The sequence below is a fragment of the Equus caballus genome, chromosome 4, assembly GCF_041296265.1.
Source record: "Equus caballus isolate H_3958 breed thoroughbred chromosome 4, TB-T2T, whole genome shotgun sequence".
NCBI lineage: Eukaryota > Metazoa > Chordata > Mammalia > Perissodactyla > Equidae > Equus > Equus caballus.
Genome location: NC_091687.1, coordinates 60134011 through 60160691, shown reverse-complemented (window position 1 = coordinate 60160691; position 26681 = coordinate 60134011). Strand labels below are relative to the sequence as shown.

The 26681-nt window shown below is 39.2% G+C and overlaps 1 long non-coding RNA gene across 1 annotated transcript in view; it reads left to right on the top strand.

Annotated features, from left to right (window-relative positions):
* Positions 1-423: 423 nt before the first annotated feature.
* The window catches only part of LOC111773087 (uncharacterized), a 70470-nt gene continuing 44212 nt past the window's right edge, over positions 424-26681 (top strand). The window contains exon 1 of the long non-coding RNA XR_011437882.1: positions 424-787. This is a non-coding gene — a long non-coding RNA (uncharacterized lncRNA). The remainder of the gene's footprint in view (positions 788-26681) is intronic.

Here is a 26681-nt window from a genome sequence, read left to right as displayed (position 1 = left end):
TTTCGGTGACATTTTTGGTTGTAACTGGGGGAGAGTGGTGCGTGATAATAGCGCTTAGTTTGTAGATGTCAGAGATGCGGTTACACCTCCTGCAATACACAGGACAGCTCCCCATATGCAAAATGATCCAGCCTGAAATGCCAGTACTACTGAGACTGAGAAATCCTGTGCTCGGATGAAACCAGAAAAGGTGCAATTAGAAGACAGAAGCGAGAATTTGTGATGTCCGTGATGATTTTTCTTTCGTGGTATGCTGCTCCCTCAAGGCATGCTCTCTATAGGTGGTTCACAACATGGCTGTTCGCTTCTCAAGGCCAGCTGGAGAGTCTCTCTCACTCCAGTCTGCTAAGACCAAGTCTTACATGACAACATAATCACAGGTGTGACAGCTGTTACCATCGCTGTATTCTCTTGATTAGGAGCAAGTCACAGGTCCCACCTGTGCTCAGGTAGAGGCTATTATACAAAGGTGTGGACACTCAGAGGCAGGAGTCATGAGGACCACCCCTAGGATCTGTCTGTACCACATGTTGTCATCTTGATGGCAGGTGTGGTGTTTTGTCCTGTGTCAACCTGGTTAAGCTGCATGAGGTTGGAAGGCAGAAGTGATGGAGTGGCCATTTCTCTCTGCTGGTCATCACAGATCAGTGATGGGACAGATGCAGAGGTGCCTGGCCAGTTCCAGCTGGTCTCTGTCCAGCTTCTCTTCCCAACTGCTGACCAACAGCTGCCCCACGCCCACCTCTGGAGGCTGACTGAATCCTGCTGAGGCAGTAGCTGCACCAAGGTAACAGCTTCCGGTCACCCTCCCCCACAGCTTCCCTTCTGGGCCAGGAGCCTGGGTTTCTCAGAGCAACTGGTTAGTGACTCCAACTCTACCACAAGACCTTCATTTCCCCGGCTCCTCACACCTGTGTGAGGTCAATTCTAGAAGAAGTCCCTTCTTCCATAATACTCAAGGAATGGTGCTCCCCTCACCAAACCCTGACTGATACAGATAATGTTCCACATTATAATCAGAAGAAACAAGCATATCCTGTGTGCTTCTCACCGTGCTAGGTGCAGTGGTCAGTGAAATCTACTATAACATAGTACTCCCCCTAGAATATGAAACATAACCTGTTTGTTTACTGCTATTCCCCTGGGGTCGAGAATAGTGCCTGGCATATAGCGGACACTCATAAATATTATCTTCATGAATAAGGAATGAGATTTATATAATTTGGGTGATATATATATATGTGTATATGTGTGTATGTGTACATATACATGCATACATATGTGTGCGATTCTATCTACCTATCTATCTACCTAATCTGCTTTCTTATTGCTTATTAAATATCTTTGGTATCTAACCTAGTCCCAATTATTTTCCTATTCAGAACATATTTTGGGAAAGGCAGAGCACACTACTGTCTAAAGAGTACACTGTAATTTCCAATGCCCAATGAAAGGTCTCCATAGTTCTTACTGTCATCAATGTAATATAATATAATATAATATTAGTATAACATAATATAAATATTTGCCAATTTGCCTAGGAGATTATATCTACCTATCTCTCTCTCTCTCCTAGGCAAATTGGTTGAAGATCATCTTCAGGGTCCTCAGTATATATATTTTCATATTTCCTCTAAACCCCCCATCACACAGGTGCCCATTTTGTTTGCTTTGCTATTTGTCTTCACCACCCCTCATGTCAGATGCTCAGTGCCTCTATCTTTAATAGTTAAACATTATTATTATACTTTATTATAATTTTTTACACTTGAAAAACTGTTTTTATTATACTTTACAGTTTTAAAGGATTTCACATAAATGCGTTTTTCAAAAGTCAATTGATTTATTATAAATTTAAAGTCAAACATGTTTCCCATTTGTATTTAATGTTGTCTCAGTCCTTTATACAGAATTTTCTGGAATTGGTAAACAAGTAAAGGACATCAGGAACTACAGAGGCTATCTCCAGCTGCTAGAAATCACAGGGTACAACTCAGGCAGTAGTCAACCCTGCCTTCCCCAAGGACGTTCTGAATTGGAAAATAGTCAGGGGCCAAGTTAGACACCAAAGGTATTTAAATGCTAAAATGAGCAATAAGGAAGGGAATATAACATTTGTGCTCAAAATAAATACATAAAGTTTGTAGGAAATCTAGAGAAAAATCAGGAGAGAAGGCTAAAGTGTATTTATAGATTTTGACCATATGCATCATACGTAAAGGCACAGCATTAGCATACACCTTGAGATAGACAAAACCCTTTGTGCACAGTGCTTTCTTAGGAAGAGTCTGCCTATTTTGGGGGAGAAATTACCATTTGCCATTAAATGTTTTTGTCAATTAAATTTAATAAAGTAATAATAAGGGAACATTATTAGAAGGGACCTTAGGGATCACCCAGTCCAATCCTCTTATTTTGCAGATGAAATGACTGGGGTCCATGGAAATTAAATACTTGTTCAGGTCATGCTAATGAATAGGGTAGAATCTAGAAGTCAAAAAAGGCTTATTGTGTCTAAAATTCTCATTGAGTTATCATTCCTGAGGAAGTTCCTTCCATCTTTGAACAATTAATTCATGGCCTCTTTTAACATTTGGAAGCTAGTCATTAGAATTCTAGGATCTTATCCAATAATAAGAAAGACTGGTCTTTTGTGGTGGTGATGTCCCTCTCATTGAGTAACGTATTTAGTTTCAGTGGGTTTTATTTTTATTTTTTATGAGGGTATACATTTTTGGACACTAAAAGTTCATATAACATTTTATAAGAACTCTATAACATCATTCCACTCTTGGTTATACATCTCAGTTTTCTCCAATACAATAGTTGAAAGAAAACAAGAAAACCATACCCTTTACAATAGCATTGAAAAGAATAAAATACTTAGGAAAGATTTAACAAAAGAAGTATACAACTTAGATACTGAAAACTACAAAACGTTGTTGAAATAAATTAAAGAAGTCTTAAATAAGTGGAAAGACATTCTATGTTCTTAGAGCAAAAGACAACATTAACATGGCAATATTCCCAAATTGATCTACAGATTCTTTGTAATTCCTCTTGAAATTCAAAATGACCTTTTGCAGAAATTGAAAGCTGATCCTAAAATTCACATGAAACTGCAAGAGACCCAGAATATCCAAAACAATCTCAAAAAAGGAGAATAAAGTTGAAGAGCTCACACTCCCTGATTTCAAAACTTACTACAAAGCTACAGTAATCAAGACACTGTGGTCCTGGCATAAGGATAAACGTATAGATCAATGGAATGGAATTGAATGTACTGAAATAAACCCTCATATTTATGGTCAATTCATCTCCAATAAGGATACCAAGACAGCTCAATGGTGAAAAATAGTCTTTTCAACAAATGGATATCCATTTGGGAAAAGAACACAGTTGTACCCCTGTAACCAGAGAAAACTGGATATCTACATGTAAAAGAACCAAGTTGTATACCTTCCTTACACCATATGCAAAAGTTAACTAAAAATAGATCAAAGACCTAAATGTAAAGCTAAAAATAGAAAATCCTAGAAGAAAACCTAGGAGTAAAACTTTATGACTTTGGGTCAGGCAAAGTTTTTTAAAATATGGCACAAAAAGCACAAGTGACAAAGGAAAAAATAGATAAATTGGATGTTTAAAATTAAAACCTTTTGTGCTTCAATGAACATCATCAAGAAAGTGAAAAGAATGGGAGAAAATACTTGCAAATAATATAGCTGATAAGGGACTTTTGTCTAGAATATAGAAAGAACTCTTACATCTCAATAATGGAAAGACTTCCTAAATGAAAAATAGAAAATGGATCTGAACAGATATTTCTCCAAAAAGATATGCAAATAGCCAATAAACTAAAAGATGCTTAACATCATTAGCCATCAGGGAAAAAAAACAATCAAAACCACAATGAGACACCATTTCATCCTTTCCAGGATGGCTATGATCAAAAAGACAACCACTAACAAGTGTTGGTAAAGATGTGGAAAAATTGGAACCCTCATGCCCCACTGGTGGGAATGTAAAATGGTGTAGCTACTTTGAAAAAGCCTGGCAGTTGCTCAAAAAGTTAGGCATAGAGTTACCATATTACCCAGAATTCCACTCCTAGATGTATATCCAAGAGATACTAAAAACATATCTCTACACAAAAATGTGTACATGAGTGTTTAGAACAGCATTGTTCATCACAGCCAAAAAGTGTAACAATCCAAATGTTTGTAAACTGATGAATGGATAAATGTACTGTGGCATATCCATGCAATGGAATATTATTCAGCTGTAAAAAGAATGAAGTACTGATACATGCTACCACACAGCTGGATCTTGGAACATTGTGCTAAATGAAAGAAACTAGTCACAAAAGACCACATATTGTATGATCCCATCTATACGAAATGTCCAGAATAGGCAAATCATAGAGATAGAAAGTCAATTAATGGTTGCCTAGGGCTGGGGGATCGGAGGCTAGTGGGGAGGGACTGCTAATCTATATGGGGTTTCTTTATAGAGTGACGAAAATTGCTTGTGGTGATGATTGCACAACTCTATGAACATACTAAAAACCTTTGAATTGTATACTTTAAATAGATGAATTGTCTGGTTTGTGAATTATATCTCAACAAAGCTGTTAATTTATTTATATAAGGTATACATATATATACTTTATATATATTTAATTATACAAAGTATATATACTTTTTATATTAAAAAACTGATATACAGTAAAGTACAGTAACAATGTTTCCCAAACACTTACGGTATGCTTCCTGGAGAGTGATAAGGGTATAGAGACCAAAAGTCTCGACCCTTCCTGCCCTGGGAGCACACAGCTTAGTGGGCAGATTTATGGCTTTCTGTGGGAGCTGGGGTAAAGTTGGATCCAACAGGGAGACCTGTGGCTGCTGTGTCGCCAACAGACCTAGTGGTCTTTTGTTAAAAGTGAGTCAGACTCAACATTCACTTTGAGGTGTCTTCCTTCCTTCCTTCTCTCCTTCATCCTTAAAATGAAATATAAATAAATAAAATAAAAGTGCCTAAGTTCATCACAAACTTAAATAAAAACTAAAAAGCAATGCTGAAATCTATGGGTTCTCAGCAGGTAGACAATGGGTAAAATTTTTGAAAAAGGAGGATTTTATTCTTTTATTCTGGCTTGTTTTCTTTGCAGCTGAAAGCCTTTAGTTGCTTTTGGTCAATTGTGGCTTTAAGCATTGAGCCATGGGCAGATGAAAAAGGTTATTTTGTGTGTGTCCATCGTTAAGATCTAGATTAAAAAATTGATATATCATATTTGAACCCTGAGCATTTCTAGTATTTCATCTGCAATGATATTGTCTCATTCATTGTTACAGTACTGTGTGTTGAATGCTGTGCTTGAGTTAAAGATACACTAGTCTCCACTCTCAGAGAACATCCAATTCAGTGAGGAGGACAGACATTATAGAAATAATTGTGAAGGCAAAATGCTACATGCTGTGGGAACAGCTGACCTGTGGAAACAAAGCGTTTTAGGCGAGAAGATGACTTTTATGCTAAAACCTAAAGGTTGAGTAGTCAGACAGGTGAAGGTAAAGGTGGTTGTAGGTGGTGTTGGCTGGAGAGAAGAGTGTTGCAGGCTGGGGAAGAGTATGAGAGAAGGTTCTGGTGGAGGAAAATCTAACAGCAAGAAGTTTATATGGCTGGGTGCGAGGGCTGAGGAGAAAGGGCATAAAATGAGACGGATGAGTTAGATGGGGATGGCACAGGCAAGGCTTTAAAGGCTGGGGTGACAGCATCAGACTTTATTGAAGCGTCAATGGGAAACCATTGAAAAGTTTTAAGCAGTGGAGTTGTGATCAGATTTTTAAAGAGATCCCTGTGGCTGTTGTGTGAAAAACTTTTCAGATCTGCATATCATGACAAAAAATTTTTAAAAATTCAATTACACATCTTCACTTCAAAATTTTCTGAATTTCCAAAACTCAGAGGAAGCTTAAAATTTCTCTATAAGAAATGACAAGTAAAATACCACATTCAACTGATGCTATTTAAACACTGGGTTATTCAGGGACAAACCATAGAAAGTTTGTTTTCAGCAGTGTTTTTCCTCATTCCACACATTCGAATTTTGAAATCCATTAAAAACATGAACAAAGGCACTTTTTAATTTCTAGGACAAATGCCACAAAAGCAAACAAATGGAGTGCCCACAGTGAGTAGGCTGGGCAGTGGATGGCAGAGTTTGTGGGTATTGGTATGCTGAAAATCCCAGCACTCTGTTGGTTGGAAATAAATTGAGCAGGACCTAATGCATAAGTCCTGGTGGATGTGTCACACCACTCCAGAAAATCACCAACTCTAGGCAAGTGCAAAATTAGAGTAGTGTTAGAAGAAGAGAAGATTAACTTCTCTGACTAGCTTAAAGACATTTCTCCTTAATTCTAGTCTTTTAATGAATTCAATAAATGCTTATTGAAAGTCTGTTTTGTGTAAGGAACGGCGCTAAGTACCAAGGGAAAGATGTAGTGATGAGGAACAACAGTCATCTGCCGATGGTCCATCTGTTCAACATAGGCACTTTTTGTTACAGAAGAGTTCCATGGTTTATTTACAGGACTTAATAGAACATATCGAATCCTATCCTCCCAAACAAAGCAATATTTTTTGTAAGTTATTTAGATAACAATTAGTCTGTAACTCCAGTAAGCCATGATTTCAGAAATAAAAGTTGGGACACATGGTATGAAAGGTATGGTCATGGGGCAATAGGACAAAGTATTTGAAATCACAACTATCTGTGGGAATATTAGGATGCATTGTCATTTATCTGTATCACTGTGATATTAGCATTACAAAGGGACTCCATTGTGATTCACTAACGACAGAGTTGACTCTGAGACACACCGCTATGATCCGCATAACACATATTCATCAATCATCCTGATTCTTCCTCCACGCAGGAAACCAAGTGGCACCTGCCATATGTGGAAACTGACTGATTTCCACTTTCTGCTATGATTTACATCATCATTTCCATTCCACTGTAGTCTCATTGGGGAGGGTGGGTTAACACTCATGTTTGCTGCCAATCAAATTTTGCTCCCTCCTTACCCTTTCCTCCCGTCTGAACTACAGTAGAGAACAAGGCAAGAACAGAAGTTTCAACGTGAAAAAAAGGATCACAGAATATATGACCCTTAACCAAAGCTGTGATGAAATGTTTCTCTGTAAAATAAGCTCTATAATTAGAACTGACAAACGCCAATAAAATCCAGTCATTTGTATCTTTTTCTCATAAAAATAAAAGTTGAGAAATTAATTGAAATGGAAAATGATTCTTAAAATTTAATGCAGAATAATTTCTTTAAAGTAATAACTAAGTCTGAACATTTACTCAAGATATTCACTTAATTCAAAGTATCCATTTTGATGAAACCTTATTTAGAAAATATTGGGCCTTAATATCTTTCTGACTTGTAGGCTTTTTTTTTTTATTAAACAGGCATTTATTTTAAAAGAAATTCCAGATTTGTAAACAGATTAGGGTGCTGAGGCTAATTCCTTTTTTCTAGGAGGTTAGACTTTCATATTTAGAAAGGTCATTCCTTTTTTTTTTTAATAGCAAACATTTAGCAGGTGTTTATTAGGCGCCAGCCATGGCTTTAGATTCTGAAATACAAAGACATAAAGTCATAGTTTTCCTACTTTGAAAAGCTTGCCTTTTAGTGAGGGAAGTAGGCATGTTTAAAAAAAAAAAAGGACAGTAAAATGTGGAAAGTCCTAGCAGATAATGAAAGCAGACTAGGACCTCTGAAGACAGCATCTTGAGGAGGTAACGTTGAGGTGGAGCTATTACTGGAAGAAAAGGAGTTTGTGAGATGCAGGAGGAGAAAGCAGGCATTTCAGGTAGAAGACACAGCATGGGCAAGGGTTCATGAAGGGGCCTCGTGTCTTGGGGAATATTGGCCTGAGTACAGGGTTCATGGGGTGAATGCAAATGAGCTCACAGTATAAATAGCACAAGATGATAATGAAAAGTCATAGCACTCCACCGAATTCTTCCAGACATTTGCTATGCGTGTTAAAATGATCAATCCATCTATCATTTATCTATTATCTGTCATCTATCAATCTATCCATCCACCTATCTTTCTCCTCAAGTGATATCACGCTATATATAACTATTCTGCAACCTGCCTTTTCTTAATACATCTTGAGTACAATACAAATCAATAGATAGACATCTATTTCATTATTTGTAGCACCACATCCCTGATATGGATGTATCAAAACTTATTTAATCATTCCTCTGTTGATGAACATTTAGGATGTTGGCAGTTATTTATTATTGCAAATGATGCTGCCTTGAACATCCCTATGCGTCTATTTGTCCAGCTTTAAGGGAATAAATTTATCCCAGCTGCAGGATAAATTGACAGTTATAGGCCGTGGCAAAGATCTGACTGATATTGCCAAATGGCCTTCAAAGAAAATTCACTCCCTCCTCAGTTATATGAGAATGCTTGTTTCCCCAATACCCACCTCACTCTTTGTTTGTTGATCACGGTAATACTTATTTATTTGAAATTTCTTATGCAAGTTATTATGGTTTCTGAGAAAAAACTTAGAAAATGAAAATAAGAAACTGCAAAAAAATATCACCCTAATTCCCATTGCCCAGAGATGTCTTTCATTAACATTTGGTCTGTAGCCTTTATACCTGTCATTGTGCCCTGGTTGGGCCATAGCTGAGATACAGACACAGCTGGTGGATGGAACAAGGAGATTTCCCTCCACTCTGAATTTCCGGTACCTGTTTAGCTCTATCGAGGCAAGGGGACTAGGGAAACTGCTAGGGAAAGAATTCAAAGAATTCAGTGAGTGGCATTCAGATATATCCTAGGGGGTAGACTCTGGGATATCTAAAGCAAGCCAAATCAAAGTGAATGACTGAAGGCTCCCTGAGAGAGCCACCTGATGGAAGAAAGAATATGGCATCAACATCCACACTCCATAGCAGGTTCTAAGTATTAGATGGCAGCCACTTGTCCTGGGGACATAATGGTAGCTGTTACTTGAAACTTTTCTGACCTAAACACTGTGTGGTGGGAGTGTTTCCCAGGGACAGGTGGCTATGTATGCAAACAAAGCAGTCTTAATAGACTCTGGGACATCTTTACCCCGGCCACTGTGCTCTGGAGACAATCGACTTCCCCCTCCCCCCATAAAGCATGATACAGAGAGGAGAACTTCTCCCTCATTTCACAATGGACTGTCCAGCAAAAGAGATGTTATAACGCAGAATGCATCAGAGGTTAGCGTGATCAACAGGGATCTGTGCCCCAAAGTAGATGGTGATATTTACAGATCTTTGGCACAGTAACCAGCAACCATGGGGGAGTCTCAATAGGGCAGAGGCCAGTAATGGTGGCAAAAGCAAGTGATGACCTGTACCCACTTATAAGCCATGTTGCCCTACTCAATGGACTCTGAAAAATACTTGGGTGTCTGGAGGAGAGGAAGCTCTGCCTCTCAGAATCTGTAACTGCGTGGATATATGGATACTGAGTGCTAGCAAAAACCCTTTAACAGTTTCTAATCGCCACAGAAGAAAATCCCAATTCCTCACTGATTTTCAAGCTTTTTTGATCAGGCCCTTATATTCTCAAATGTTTGCTTGCAGTCCCCTGAGTGAGCCTCCTGGCCTTTGTGCCAATAGATCTCTTTCCGGAAAACAAGTTACTACAAGCTACCTGTCTAACTCTTCTCAATCTTCTCGACTCAGTTTACATATTTTCTGCTACAGGAAGACTTTCCTGACCATCCAAGGTGAGGTCAACTGTCTTTCATCTATACTCTTGTAGCACCTTGTTCATATCCCATTATGTAACACATGTTTTACTGTCCTATGCTGCATGATTGTCTATCCCCCTCACGATGCCAGAAGATTCTTGAAGGCAGAGTCCGTATTTTACTGGTTGTTGTTGACCCCCATTGCTTACTACAGTGCCCGTCACATAGTACACACTCAATATATGTTTGTGGAATAGATAAATTAACTAACTGGTGACCTTATTAAACAAGATGGAGAGTAACAAGAAGTACAAATTTGTGGGAAAAGATCATGAACTTTATAGTGGGCCTCTTTGATTTAAATATCTGTGGATATCTGAGAGGCTATGTCCGATTGTGAATATTGGAAGAGTCTGAGGAAAAAGTAAGACAAAAGATACAAACTTGAAGTCATTTAAATTTCTTTATTTTTCTTTTTCCACCCTCTGGTTATATTTGTTAAAATCTAGTACTATTAATTTTTCTGATTTTAAAGATAGGAAAATTTTGAAAATGCAGAAAAGTATATACAGAACAAATTACTAATAATATCATTCTTCCCCCCCCACCCCCAGCAGAGGTTAATCACTGTTAACTTAACTGAATATTTCCTTCTGGTTTTATTCTTTCACTTTCTCTCTCTCTCTCTGTGTTTAACACATTTGGATCATGTGCTTATATAGTCCTTTCTTCATTCAGCGTTATATCACAGGAAATTTTCTTTGTTTCTAAATATTCTTCAAGTACCTGACTTTTAATACCCTCAAAATGTTCTATTGAATGGATGCACCATAATCATTTTAATCACCCTTGCTATTGGTATTTAGGTTGTTTCACTCTTTCACCATTAAGTATGATATTTATCTATAGGTTTTCCGTAGATGTGTTTTATCAGGTTGAAGAAGTTCCCTTTCTACTCCTAATTTGCAGAGAGTTTTATCAGAAACGGGTATTGGATTTTGTCCATATGTTTGTTCCACATCTTTTGAGATAATCAAAACTTTTTTTTTAAGTTGGTTAATATGATGAGTTACCTTTAAATTTTTTGAATGTTAAACCAATCTTGCATGCCTGGGATAAACCCCACTTGGTCATGATGTATTAGCCCTTTTTTTATATACTCTCAGACTCAATTTGCTAAACTTTTGCTTCTATGTAGTTTTCTTTCCTTGTAATGTCTTTGATTTTGGTATTAATGTAACATTTTCTGGAAGAGTTTGTGTAGAATTAGTATTAGTTCTTCCTTAAATTTGTGGTAGATTTCATCAGAGAAGACATCTGGGCCTGAAGTTTTCTTTGTGGGAATGTTTTTTAACTATACATTCAATTTCTTTAACAGATGTAGAGCAATTCAGGTTATCTAGTTCTTCCTGAGTAAATTTTGATAGCTTGTGTCTATCAAGGAATTCGTCTGTTTAAACTAAGTTGTTGAATTTATTGGCATAAAATTGTTTACAATACTCTCCTATTATCTTTAATATTTGTAGTAATGCCAATATTCATTCTGGATTTTGGTAACTGTAACTTTTTCTTTTGCTGATTAATCTGGCTAGAGATTAATTAATTTTATTGATCTCAAAAAGTTAGCTTTTGGTTTTATTGATTTTCTCTAGTGTTTTTCTGCTTTCTATTTCTTCAATTTCTGCTCTAATATTTATTATTTTCTTTCTTCTGCTTACTTTGTGTTTAATTTGCTCTTTTTCTTGTTGCTAAAGGTTGAAGCTGAGGTCACTGATTGAGACATTTCTTCTTTTCTGGTGTAGGCATAAACTTTTCCCTAAACATGGCTATAAACGCTATAAATGCCCTCCTCAGCATGGCTGCCATGGCACCCCATGAATTCTGGTATGTTGTGTTTTTATTTTCTGTCAGTTGAAAATACTTTCAAAGTCTCCTTTTTACTTATTCTTTGATCCATTGGTTGTTTAGGATGTATTTTTGTTTACTAACTTAATTCCCTTGTGGTCAGAGAACATAGTATGACTTGAACCCTGATGAAGTTATTGAAATTTGTTTTATGGCCTAGAAAATGGTCTAATTTGGTAAATATTCCACGTACACTTGAGAAGAATTTGTATTCTCTCTTGTTACTTGGAGTATTGTATAAATGTCAATTAGTCAAGTTGGCTGACAAAGTTGTTCAAATCTTCCATATTCTTACTGATTTTCTTTATCCTATTACAGTCTACCTTCAAGTGATATTATATGACTTCAGATATAGGATAAAAAACAATATCATATTCCACTTCTCCCTTCCAACTTTTGTGCTATTGTTGTTATACATTTTGCTTGTACAAATGGTATAAAGCCCATACTCCATTGTTATCATTCCTGTTTAAACAGCCTATATCTTTTAAAGTGATTTAAGTAACGAAAAAAAAAAATCTTTTACGTTTACCCACATGGCTCCCATTTTTGATCTCCTCATTCCATTGTTTTTCAACCTGGTATCATTTTCCTTCTGTCTGAAGACTTTCTCAACTTTTCTTGTAGTGGAGGCCTGCCGCTGATGAATTCTTCTAGCTTTTGTATCTTTTGCGTGTCTAAAACAGTCTCTAATTTGCCTTTGTTTTTGAAACATTTTCTCTGGGTATAGAATTCTAGGTTCTTAGCATTTTTCTTTCAGTGTTTTGAAGGCGTTCCTCTACTCTCTTCTCACTTGCATTTTTTTCCCAGTCAAGTGTCTGCTGTTGTACTAATTTTTCTTCTTCTGCATGTATCTCATCTTCTTTCTCTGGCTGATATTAAGATATTTTTCTTCATCACTGATTTTGAACAATTTTATTATAATATGCCTCGCAGCTTTCTTTAGATTTTTGTGCTTTGGGTTAGTTGGTATTCTTAGATCTGTGGATTTATAGTTTTCATCACATTGGGAAAAATTCTGGTCATTATTCCAGCAAATATTTTTCTGCTCCTCCCCTCTCCTTAGGGGACTCCAATTTCATGTATATCCAGCCACTTGACGTTGTCCTATAGTTCCCCGATGTTCTGTTTATCTTTCTGATTCTCTTTTTTCTTGTTATTTTTGGGATTTTATCTATTGCCATGTCTTCAAGTTCACTAATGTTTTTCTTCTGCAATGTCTAATTTGCTATTAATCTCTCATCCAGTATATTTTTATTCCCACCAATTGTAGTTTTCATCTCTACAAGTGTGATATGGGTCTTTTGTATGTCTTCTATGTGTCTACGTAACTTTCTAGACATTGTAAATCTTAACTTGCTGGGTGCTGAATATTTTTGTATTTGTATAATGGCCTTGGGCTTTGTTTTAGGGTGCAGGTAAATTACTAAGAAACAGTTTGATCTTTTTGGGTCTTGCTTCTAAGGTTTTTTAGGTGAGACCAGAGCAGTAGTCATTCAAGGACTAATTCCCTACTAGTGAGGCAAGACCCTTCTAAGTTCTCCACCATGACCTGTGAATCTTGAGGTTTTTCCAGTCTGGCTGGTGGGATAGGCCCTGTGTGAGCACCAGGCACCATCTACTTCAATCCTTCTAGGGGGTTCATTGCCTGACCTCTGGTGATTTCCTCACTTGCATGTGCTGATCCATACTCAGCTAAAGACTGGACAGGGACCCTTCCTCTGCAGATTTCTGGGGTTCTCTCTCTGTGCAGCTTTCTCTTTCTCATTACTATCCTGCAAATTTTAGATGCCTTTGTCTCCCTGGACTCTCTGCTCCATCTTTCCAATTCTAGGAGCCTGCTAGGCTCTGTCTGAGTCCTCCTTCCTGTGGCCCCTCCCTGTGCCAGGGCCTGGAAACTCTCTCAAGGCAGAAGCTGGGCAATCATGTGGCTTGCCTCATTTTTCCCTCATCTCTCAGGAATCACTGTCCTCATTGACTGATGTTCACTGTCTTTCAAATCACTATTCCCTATAGTTTGTCCACTGTTCAGTTGTTTCAGGCATGAGGTTAAATCTGGTCATTGTTATTCCGTCTTGGTTGGAAGCAGAAGTCAAGCCCAGAGTGTGCTTTATGTTTTTACCTTTCGGTTCTTCATCGGGTTGAAAAATTTGCCCCCTACGTTTGTTAGTAACTTTAGTTTCTCCTCCTATGAATTGTCTATTATTGTTTATTTTTAATTAGAAATTTAATATTTTTTCTCATCAGTTTGTTAGAGCACTTTATAAATAGTTTCTTGCTCGGCCCACCTTATTCAGTCAAGGCAATGAGAAAATGACTTGCCCTTAGACATTTGTTTTGCTGGGAAAGCCTCAGATGAGGATTATATGAGTCAGTGTTTGGTTCTTACCCTTTTCTTGGCCTTAATACACTTGACAGGCACAGTACACTCTCATCAGTAAGAGTGGTTCCCTAGAGCAGTAGTAATACTCAAGAGAGAAGAGGAGAAACATCCCCACCCCCTGCCTCTACCCAGAGGATGTGCCAGTCTGTCTGCAGGCGTCAGGGAAACGTGCAGCTTGAAAAAGTCCCTGAGGTGATTTCGATAAACCTGATTAAGATGGTTGCCTCCTCTCTGTTAAGATACACTGATATAAACACTAATTATTAGAGTGGTGATTCCTTATTAGAGGCCCTGGAGGGGAGTGATGGAGGGGCCCAAGCTCTTTTCAGTATTTCTAAGACCCTAATGAGTTTTTAGTGTTTCAAAGATTCTAAAGGCGTTTGTAGATGAAAAAGCAGACAGATAAACCTAAAGGTCAATTCTTCGCTTTTACCTGGATTTATATCAACTGACTGTAGTAACACTGGCTACCTCATGCTAATCAGAGATACAATGGAGAAGTATGTATGTATTATATAACTGATAAGCAGAAAATAGAAAATGATTTTATTTAATAAAGGCAGTTTGTTTGATATTGTTTAATAGATACCACCTTTCAAAACATGCAATCCCTGAAGGAAAATAATAAATGTGTTTTTGTTGGTGACAAAGCTGAAAACTTCTGTATAGACCACATCCTTGGATTTCTTAAGCACAGAATTGCATTGGGAGTTCAAAATCTCTAAGAATTCAACTCTTGAGAAGCAAATAGAATTAGACGAGAGAGAATCAAGGACAGCCCTTTTCTTATATAGACCTGGGAAGTGATTGTTTTCTGTTATTACTTAGAGTCACTTTTTCTTACTATCAAAGTCATGTCACACACAACCTGAATTTCATTCCTTTCTCAGATGCTGGGCTCCAAATCTTCTTGCCAGAAAAAATCTCCACAGCATTGCACTGCTGTGCTTCTAGAAAGCATGTCACAAGCAGAGTGAAGCTTCTCACATTTCTAAAATACCAAAGTTGCATAAGGTGGTCAAACTCTTCTAATTCTGGGGAGCACATGTTTTGTGTTAAATTTTTTGTGTGTGGTAAAAGACACATAACATAAAATTCACCACTGTAACAATTTTAAAGTATATGATTCAGTGGCATTGAGTACATTTACAATGTTGTGCAACTATCACCACTATCCAGTTCCAGAACTTTCTCATCACCCCAAATAGAAGCCCTGTGGGTTACATTTTTGAAGTTAAAAGATGCATTACTGGTCACAGTAGAGAGATTTTTAAAGAATCTCTGTAATTCTTCCCTTCTAAGAGGAAGGAGATAATTTTCTGGAATTTTCGACCACAACATTCAGAAGCAGCCCATCCAAAGCTATGTCTTTTCTTTACCAGAAATTGAAATCAGTCAGATGAAATAATTCTAATGAAAATGTGGTTAAAATTTAAAGTATTAAAATACTAATATAAACACTAAATTGAATATAGCCCAATAATACTTCGCACACACACTCATGCTGTTTTCCTTTCTATTGATAGAATGTCGTTTTGAATACTCGTATAGTCGTTTCGAAAGCAGACAGCTGAGTAGTACTGTTAAAGCCCTGTTAGTAGTACAAGCAACTCTGCTCATGTTTTCCTTCTCTCAGGGAATGGAGCCACACACTAGACCAAGCCAGAAACCTGAGCTATGGCCTCCACTAGTCCAATCTCATTCATTTGACACAAATATTTGTTGAGTCTTCTACCACATAGCAGGCACCACTCAGGGTTCATCCAATATATTGGGGAACTACACATGCTAGGCCCTGCCCTTTCCTCTCATTTACAGTTAATTTCCAAGTCCAATCACTCTGAGCACTCAAGACTCAAATCCACACTTTCTTACTACATTCTCAGTTGAGACACAACTCTTAACTGTCTTCATTCATTCATTCAATATATAATGATTAAGTGGTGCACTGAGCCAATATTGTGCTAGGTGATGGGGGTACCACAACTAACAAGAGAGGTGGGAAGGAGAAGTTCAGGCTAGTGGGAAAGACTGGCATTCAATAAACATGTTCAATAAAGTGTAATGAAAGGAAAGGTACAAGGTGTAATGGGAGTGTCCAGTGTGTAGTGGGGCGCTTAATTTAGTCAAGGTGATAAAGCAACATATCCTTGAGAAAGTGAAGGCTAGGCTGAAGTCTGAATGAAGGACATAAATTAACCAGAGACATATGAGTCCAACGTTCTAGGAAGAGAAAACAACCCAATTGGAGTTCCAGAACAAATGGGAACAAGAGCTTGGTCCCTTGGAGGAACTGGAAGAAAACCCACCATGACTGGAATTGAAAGACCTAAGAAAGTAGAAATGGTCTTAAAACTGGATGGGAACCTTGGACCTGATTCAGCAAGGACTTGTGAACTCTATTAAGGATTTTGGTTTTTTTGTAAGGACAATGGGATCACAAACCATTGTTTCAGTGGAGAGTGACTGGTCTGATTTGCACTTTTAGTTGGCTAATGAGAATGGATTAGGAGACTTTTTGTGGGGACTGATGTGGTGGTACCAGAGAGAGATGATGGTGACTTGAGTGTTGTGGTAGGGTAAAGAGATGGTGGAAAGGTTGATTCCATTCCATGCCATCTCCTCAAGTCCATTCTCTGAACTGTGGTCAAAGTGATCTTTCCATACACCAAATTTCCTAGTGTTGCCTTGCTTGAAACTATTGAGTGATTCCTCATTGCTTCTGGATTAAACTACAAGCTCCTTGAAATTTTAGGCTTTTCCTGGGCTGGTACGAGCTAACGTCTCTAGATGTCTTTTTACTTTCCACCATCTACCTCAAGCTTCAACCATATTGAATCAGCTTGTGTGGTTCCCCACTGTATTGCATTTTATGTTCATTGAATGTCCCTTACACTCTCTTGCACCGGGTTCTCTCTTTCTTAGAACACCCTTGCACACATCTCTGTACTTAAAGTCTTGGCTTATTCATAACTTCCCTTCCTGGACTCTTCAAGACTGGGCAGGGGCCCTTATTATGTGTCCCCATAGTGCCCTGTCCTTACTCTAGAGTAGCGTCTTGTCTGTTTTCTCATCTGTCTTTCCCAATTCAGTGTAAGCTCCTTGAGGTCAAGAATTTATCTACGCTTGAGTCACCACCACAGAGCACAAGGCTTGAATATAACGTGAGGTCAATATGGAATGAATGAGTGAATAAAGGAATGAATGACAGCTCTTTCAAAGACCTGGTCTAATAATTAAACATGGATTCCCAGAATATTTGAGTAAGATTGCTTTGCAAATTTTCAGGGACCCCAAAACTCAGGACCTAAGAAAAGACATACTTCTTCAGAATGGATCAGTTGTCAAGCAATTAAGCTACAAATATGATCTGTAACTCTAACCTTGTTCTGCAGAGTGCTGATCTCTACAGTGACTTGGAATATTCAGCATAAAGATTCTGACAGCAGATCAAATAAACAATATTTTAATGCCTAGAAAATTAAAAGTTTTATATAAACATTGCTTTTATCATAAAGCAAAGGAGGATTACTTGAAATTGTGTAGTGGTTAAACATATTCTATTGCTGACAGGTTCTAGGAATGTTTCTGTCAATGTGGAATTAAAACAAAAAATGGAGAGTAATATTTTGTCATCTAAGAACAGCTAGGTAGCGGAGTTGGGGGAGAGAGATTATAATTAGCCTAGCCATAGTTTTGGGAACATCCACAAGTGCCTTAAAGTTTCTTAATGATTTGCAACAATTTTGGCTTTTATATTTCATTTGAAGTGATACCTGGATTGTTTTATGCAAAATGCTGGGATGTTGCACTAGTGCCATTGAGACAGACTTTGGGTAACATTCTGTCAATACCCTGGCAGCTCCTCCTCCTAATTCTGAGTTTCCATGGCAAGGGGTAGGCCTGGTGCCAGGATATAACAGAGGGCAAAATATGCGCAATCAAGTCAAGAGCCTTGGAGTCATCTTTGACTCTTCTTTTTTCACACCCACATTTAATCCATCAGGAATTCTGTTCGTTCTAGCTTCAAAGGATATCTAGAAGAATTTGACCACTTCTCACTACTTTTACCGCTGTCATCTGGGTCCAAGCCATCATAATCTCTCCCTTGAATTACTGAGATTGCCTCCTAACTGCTCTCCCTGCTTCCACCCTTGCTACCCATCTCCTCATAGTCTATTCTCAACACAGCACTCAGAGCAATTCTTTCAAAGCACAAGTCAGACCATATAACTCTTCCGCCCCAAACCTCTAATCACTCTCCATCTCACTCAGAGTAAAAGCTAAAGACCTTATAATGGTGGGCTAGCCAGCCTCCCAGACAGCTGTCATTGATCCTCACATTCTGATCTTCATGCCCTTGTGACGCCCTCCCATCAGAATCAGTGTGTGATGTACAAATTTAGAGCAGAAAAGGCATTGTAGCTTCTGCCTTCTGAAGTCTCTTGGATGGCTGTCTCTGATGGAAGCCAGCCGTGGTGCAGAACTCTCAAACAGCTCCATGGAGAGCCCACATGGAGAGGAACGGAGTGTTCCAGGCGACAGCCAACACCAACGTGCTAGCTGTGTGCTCAGCCATCTTGGAAGCGGATCCTCCAGCCCGCATCGAGTCTTCAGATGATTGCAGCCCCAGCTGACGTCTAACTGAACCTCATGAGGAAATCCAAGTCAGGACTGCCCAGCTGAGCCACTCCCAAATTCCTCATACACAGAAACTGTGAGAGGAAAGAAGTAGTCATTGTCGTTTTAAGCCACCAAGTTTTGGAGTGATTTATTATGCAGCAAAAGATAGCTAGTACAATTTTCCCCTGGTGTGGCCTCCTGCACCCTGCTAGCCTCACTGCAGCCCCTCTCTTTCTCACTCACTCACTGGGCTGCAGCCACACAGGCAGGCTCCCCCTTCAGGATGTTTGTTCACACTTATGTCCCTCTTCCTGGACTGTCTTTTCCCTCAGGTGTCCCGGTGGCTTGCTCCCTCATTTCCTCCAGGTCTCTGCTTGAATAGCCAGCTGCCCTGCATACTTTTCTTCTCCTCTTTGCCCCACCTCCTCTTTTTCAGAGTGCTTACCACCGTCTGACATAATATATATATTTACTTGTTTGTCCACCTCCTCTTTTTCAGAGTGCTTACCACCGTCTGACATAATATATATATTTACTTGTTTGTGTATTATCTGACTTCTAGAAGGTAAACTCCATGAGGACAGGAACTTTTTATATTTTATTCAGTATTGAATCCTCAGTACCTACATTGCCTAGTACTTAGAGGCACTCAATAAATATTTGTTGGAAATATTAAATGCAGGCAAGAACAATGGAATGAATGGGGGAAATATCACGTTTAAGGGCTGTAGAAAATTCTTATGGGTAACAAGGACTTTTTTGCTCCATCCCAGTCCTGCACCTGTGGCTTAGGTATACTGCAGCCACATGCTAATTTCTCTCAGTTGTATATTTAAGTCAAGAAACACTGGTTTATTACCATAATTGTAACAATATTATAAAAATTGTTATCCTCAAAATGCTACTTGCAAAAAAAGTTCTGTGACTAAATAACCCTTAGAAACGCTATGTATGATATCCTCTAGAGCATTTGTGGTGTGCACTGGCATATAAATGGCACCCAGAAGTCCTGTAACAAAGAAACATTTACTTTATTTAATTCAGTATTTCCCAAATTTACTTCCCTAAAGAATGCTTTCTTCTTAACATAGAACTGGAATTCTAATTGGTAACATGGCCAATATTCATTGAGTGCTTCCCACATGTCAGGTCCTCTACCTATCACATCCTTTCAATAACCCTATGAGCTAACTGTTGCTATGATCATCCTCATTTTATAGATGAGGAAACTGAGGCACAGGGAGATGAAATAAATTGCTCAAGGTTACACAGTCAGTTAAGTAGCAGGGTCAGAATTCCCACACAGATGTTGGTGTGACCACCACTGTAAATGAGAATTTTGAGCTCCTTAACTAATAATACTAATAATAAATGAGAAGTTTGAGCTCCTTTGAAAGTTTACCCTTTTATTGGCACTGATAGCAAACATTAACCATGGCGTTCATTTTCAGAAAACAAATCTCATAATAATAAATAAATAAATAAATAAAATAATTTAGTCATACATCCAGTCTATTTTCTTTAAGTGATTTTCTCAGGCGGCAAAATAAAAAGAGATGCTTTGAAATTTCCTTGGCTTTGCTGTAGCAAGGAATTTGTGCCACTCCCCAGTGAAACACATTTTCAAATGCTTTGATTAGTGCTAAGAACTCACTATATTTCTAAAATTACCTGTGCCTTAACAGGAGAAAGTCTCCAGCTAAAGGAATCTGATCTAGTGGTAGAAATTCACACAACACCGGAGCATGGCAGAAGAGTCTCTGGACTTTGGGCTCAGAGTTCATGTAGAATGGTGGTCCTCTGAGTGAGGTCTCCAGAGTAGCAGCATCAGCACCAACTGGGAACTTGATAGAAATTCACACTTTTGGCCCCACCCTGGGCCTATGGAATCAGAAACGGTGTGGGCGGGGCCCAGCACGCAGTGGCTTAACTCCAGGTGAGTCGGATGCAACCTCGAGTTGGAGGTAGTTCTTTTGTGCACCTGTGTGTAATTCAGCCGCGTTCACATGAGTGTTTCAAAGAGGAGGGGTCTGCATTCCCTCGTCCTGTGTGTGTTTGTGCCTGAATATACTAAGTGGTGAATTTAATTGGTCTTCTATTGAATCTTTAAAATAATTTAGTCATACATCCAGTCTATTTTCCTTAAGTGATTTTCTCAGGTGGCAAAATAAAAAGAGATGCTGTGAAATTTCCTTGGCTTTTAAACAGAATCTATTTAAGGTAACAGATAAAGGGCCTTCTTTAGAATCCAAAAGGAATGGATTTAATTCATGGTTCAACTGTATTACAGTTAATAAGCTAGTTGTGTTTCCCGTCTGGCAAAGTGATAATTGCCTTGTAATATCTTGCTTTCCTGTATTGTAAAACACTCAGAAGAATATGCACAATAAGGTTTACAGTGGTCTGCTGGAGCTGGCTGCACTGGCTAGCGAGAGCTACTCCTCTTCCTATCTCCGCCTTCAGTGGTTTCACATTGGTAGCTTGAAATCACCAAGAGTGAGAGTATTTACACCATGGAAATGGACAAATGTTACAAAGCAGGGCTGATTTAAAATTTTTTTTTTAATTTGGAGAGCCAACTGTTAAAACATTTACCAGCATACCACTGAAAATGCGTGAAAGAATGCTTGTTGAATGATTACTTGTGATAGAGGAAAACAGAAGGGATAAATGATTATCTAGAACAGACTGTTGAATTAAAAATAAATACTATGCAGCCATTAAAAAAGAATCAGGTGTATCATTGAAGGACATTATTGTCAAATGAGAAAAATTTGCAGGATACTATGTATAGTATGATGCTATCTTTTGTAAAAGTAAACACACATATATGTATATATGTGTACATACAAATATATTTCGTGTTATCTGTTAACATATTACTCTTATTGAGAATTAGGAAGGAAGAACAGCAGGGATATTTTACTATTTGTTTTACATACTTCTGTATTGTTAGGATTTTTAAAACTATATGCACTGTATGTATATATAACCATTGTGATGGATAATTTTTGTTTTTCTGTGGTTAATTTTTAAAAACCACTGTTTTTGATGGAGTGATTGTTTTCTATAAATGCTCATCTTTGGCTTTCCCACTAGATAGTGAATTGCTCAAGGACAGGACTCTGTTTTCTATTTCTTTCTACTTCCCACAGCATCAGGGTACACAGAAGGAATCCAATAAATGCAAGTTGCTAAGTGGAAAAATAAATCTTTAATATTTGCAATAAAGTTGTTTGGTTAGCCCTGCACAGCTCATTTGCAGAATAAGCAGTCTTTACACAGTGCAGTGCCAGCTTCCGTCTTGGGATGTAAGAATCAGAGAGACAGATCTGACTAGAGAAGGGAGATTGGTGGGACCTCATCAGAGAGGCCCCTGACAACAGCTGCAAGACTTTGGGCTTGCTACTGAGTGTGTTTTTGAGTAGGACATAAAGCAGCAGTAGACAACGTCATTAGGTAAGGAAGTGGTAAGGAGTGGGGAGACTGGAGGCAGGGAGACAGGCAGGGAGAAACACAGCACTTGTAGCAATACAAACATGAGGTGGTGAGGACCTGGACTAAGGTTGGCACAGTATCCACCTCCCTCCTTTTTTTTTTAAAGATTTTATTTTTTCCTTTTTCTCCCCAAAGCCCCCCGGTACATAGTTGTATATTCTTTGTTGTGGGTCCTTCTAGTTGTGGCATGTGGGATGCTGCCTCAGTGTGGTTTGATGAGCAGTGTCATGTCCGCACCCAGGATTTGAACCAACGAAACACTGGGCCACCTGCAGTGGAGCGGGTGAACTTAACCACTCGGCCACGGGGCCAGCCCCCCATCTCCCTCCTTTTATAACTGTAGGGAAAAAGGCACATTTTTGAGAAGTTTTGAAGGGAAGAAAAAGGCTGGTGACTGGATAAAAAGGGAGGAGAGAAAAAAAGCAAAAATGACCCTGAGGTTTTTGGCCTGGGCATCTACACGTTGTCAAAAAAGGGGGCAGTTGGAAAGAGAAACGGTTCTGGAAGATGAAACCATAAATTATGCTTGGATGCACTGAGTTGTAGATGAGGTGGGGGCATCTAGGTAGGCCAGTCCTGGAGGTAGTTGAAAATAAAAGTTGGAGATGCATTTTTAGGAATCAACATAGGTGTGAGATTGGAAACTAAAAATAGATGCATTTCCCCACGAAGCGAGTGACAGGGAGTGGATCAGGCGGTCGGCTTCTTTGGGAGAGAGAGAGGTGAGGAGGAGGAAACAGGCCAGACAGAAGAGGAGGCCAATGAGCAGCAAGAGAGATGGAAGAAAAACTAGGAAGCTGCACTGTCACAAAAATCAATTGGAGGCCAAATTTCAAAGTGGGTGGATTGTAGTGTCAAATGCTGCACACGGTTAAGGAAGATGAAGCACTAGAAAAGACTACACGGTTTGGGAAGAAAGAGGTCATTTTTAACTTCCTTGAGAGTTGTTTCATTGTGTGTGGGGATGTTAGTGGTGGGATGGGGTGGAAGATTTAAAATAAATCAGATATTGAGGGATAAATATAGGAATGGGTAGATAGAGTTTTGCAGCAAAGGTCAGAGGAGAGAACTAATGAGAACTAGAAGTTTCCAGGAGAATCAATCAGTATTTTGTTAGCTTTTTAAGATTCAGGAGAACTGAGAATATTTAAAGGTGTAATGGAAAGGGCCAGATGAACAAGAATTAAAGATGGTAGTAGGTAAAGAGGGGATCATTGCAGGAAGTGGGACGGGGTGGGGTTCAAAGAATAAGTAAGACAGCGTTACAGGGAAGATGGATCTTGACCTCTGAGATTGTCGATGAGGTTGGGAGGAAAGATGTGATGTGCTAAGGTGAAGACATGGATACATAAAGGAGCTGAGGGCAGATGAGCTCAGATTTCTCTGTGAGGTAGAGGCAGGGTCATCTCCCATATTCCATGGATAGGAAACATAGCCATCAGGGTCATGAGGAATGAAGGAAGGGCTCGAATAACAGCTTTGAATGGTGTGATAGGGAGTCAATCAAAGATGACTTAGAAGGACGGTAGAGCACCAGCAAGGGTCAAACCCAAGCTGGGTATCAGGATTCAATTGTAGACGAGGGCAGTGTGATTTTCTATGGTGTAGTGGAAAGCACGCAGGTTGGGAACAGACCAACCAGGGTTTGAATTCCTTCCTAGCAGCACGACTCTGGGCAAGTTATTTAACCTTCCCGGGCCACAGTTTCCTCATTTGTGAAATAAGGATTTTAATACCTTTTCCTTAAGGTTATTATGAGACTTAAATTAGAAAGCATTTTACCCAGTGCTAAGTAAGGTGACAGATAAATGTTGGTTTTTTTCTCTGGGGGTCCAGTAATAGCACCAAAGGAAGCAGGCAAGGGATGTAATCCTGAATTGATGACTTGTGCATAGAACATGACACAAGGCCAGGGGTCAGGGAGAAAGAGACACCCCGTGTGGTTAATTATGGATTGTAGCACTCAGAGGGTGCTAATAAGCTGGGTGAGTCACAGATCCAGGGAGTTTTAGGTGTGGGGTGGGCTACGGGAGGTGCAGGTAAGACCTCATAGAGTGACAGAGCCCAGGGAGCTCACCACGATTTAGGGTCTGGTCTTCAATTCCGCAGGTCCAGGAAGTTAATTTTGTCAAGGTACCCAGAGGCCATGAGATCTGAAGGATGAGTTCAATGGCTGCTGTAACAGTTAGCATAACTTTGGTGTAAATCACTAAAAATACAATTCAAAATAGCTTGAACAGGCAATTTGTTAGCTCATATACCTGAAATGCAGCAGTTGGACTCTGCAGTGGACATTATTGTTGCCTGCCTAACGTCCATTCCATCCCTCCTCATTGTGTAGCAGCAGTGCAAGGTGAGGGGCTGACAGGGCTTTGAGGGTTGGTCTAGATTAATTTAAGCCAATCACGGTAATCCTCCCTTCTTCCCGCCTTCTTGACAATCATTAGTTCATGGTCGGGCAAACCTATGCCAATCTGGACTAATGTGATGTGAAGGAAGCATCATTCTTACTTCTGAGAGACAGAACCATGGAAATTCAATCTCTTCCACTGGATGTGAAGGAGGAAGTGGGTAGCCATGATTGTTATCAATGTTTGCCAGTAAAGTATGAGGGTATCAGATTTGTGATGGGGCGCTATGGATAGCGGAGCAGAGAAAAGGAAAGAACTTGTTTTCTTGACGTCACTGAGCTTCCAAATCACTTCCCACTTCCATCACCCACTTCCCACTTCCATATCACTGAGCTGCTGGATCAACTGACCCTGAAGCTTGTTCTACAACTGGGATTTTGACTTTGTGAGTCATTCATTCCCATATTGTTTAGGACAGTTGGGTTTTCTGTTACTTGCAGCGGAAATCCTCCTGGTTGATACATGTGGGCTTCAGGCTAGATTTTATCCAGGCTCTGGCTTCTGTCCCCTGTAATTGCTCTGCTTTCTTCTGTGTGTCTGCTTTGTTCCCTGATGGTAGATGCGCTAGTTAGGTTCCCATAGAAACAGAACCAATGGGAGATCTCTCTATCTTCCTATCTCTATCTATCTATATAGATATGTCTACCTGTCTATCTATCTATCTACTGAGAGAATTTATTTTAAAAGTTTGGCTCACATGATTGTAGGGGTAGGTAAGTCCCAAATTTGCAGAGTGGGCCAGCAGGCTGGAGACCCAGGGAAGAATCGATGTTGCAGTCTTGCATCCAAAGGCAGTCTGGAGGCAGAATTCCTACCTTTTCGGGGTAGCACAGTCTTTTCTCTTAAGGCCTTCAACTGATTGGATGAGGCCTACCCACATTTGGAGGGTAATCTGCTTTACTCAAAGTCTACTGATTTAAATGCTAATCATATCTAAAAAAAATATCTTCACAGTAACATCTAGACTGGTGCTTGACCAAACAACTGGGCACTATAGCCTTACAATATTGACACATAAAATTAAAGAGCCCAGTAGCAAACTGGCTTCCAGCAGTGTCCAGGAGCTACGTGCTTCCTTCTTCATCCTTAGGAAGGAAACCATCTCTGTCCAATTTTTGTAAGAAAGACTCTTGAATTTTGCTTAGACAGGTTTAGGCCATGTGTCAACACTTAAACCAATCGCTGTGGTCTTGGTTAAATGTGATGATTGACTTAAGACAGTCAGGGTCCATCTGGAGATGGATGTGGGGTCATTTAGCTCAGAGGCCCATGGACTACCTGGTAGGGGGATAGGTAACTACATGGAAAAAAGGTTTATTGATGGGAGGGGGAAAGGGGAGATGGAAGCTGGATAAACAACCCCAAGTGTCAGCTATACTGAACAAACACAAAGGAGATGGATACGTCAATCATAATGCCAGCGTAATCATTTATGGCAAAAAAGGATTGTAAACCAGACTAGAAAGTTTGTGTCAGCTAATCAGGACATTATATGCTCATAGAAAAGACTCACAGGAAGCCAAATCATGATCAGAAAGTTGCTTGGTGAGCATGGAATCCAATTTAATCCAATTCACTGCAAACAGATATTTATTGAATGTCTACTGGGCAGGATGAAATTAACAGCTGGTGTCATCGAGTTACGATGGACTAATATACTTATTTATACCATTGGGCTGCACCTCCAAGTCTGGACGCTAGTGCTGAAGACAGACTGCTAAATGTTCACTCTTTCTGCTTGTGCTGTTTTAGCCCCCAAGTCTGGCATGCCCTTTTAGTAATGCAGCCTTCTTCAGACTGAGTGTGATACAATTGAAAAGATTTCAGCTTTGTGTGTTGCAGTCACCTTCCTTGATTAGGATTTAGAGGGCTGCTCAGTCATCCCTCATGTCTTTCAAAACCTTAACATCAAGTTGCAGGGGCACTTTGCTGCCCCAAGGAAATTCCTCCCTGTGACTGTCATAGCTGTTAACCTCCCAGCTCATTCTAGGCACAGTATCCAGAGTGATTCTTTTTCTTTTTTTTAATAGGTTTTATTTTTTAGAGTTTTATGGTCATAGCAAAATTGAGTGGAAGGTACAGAG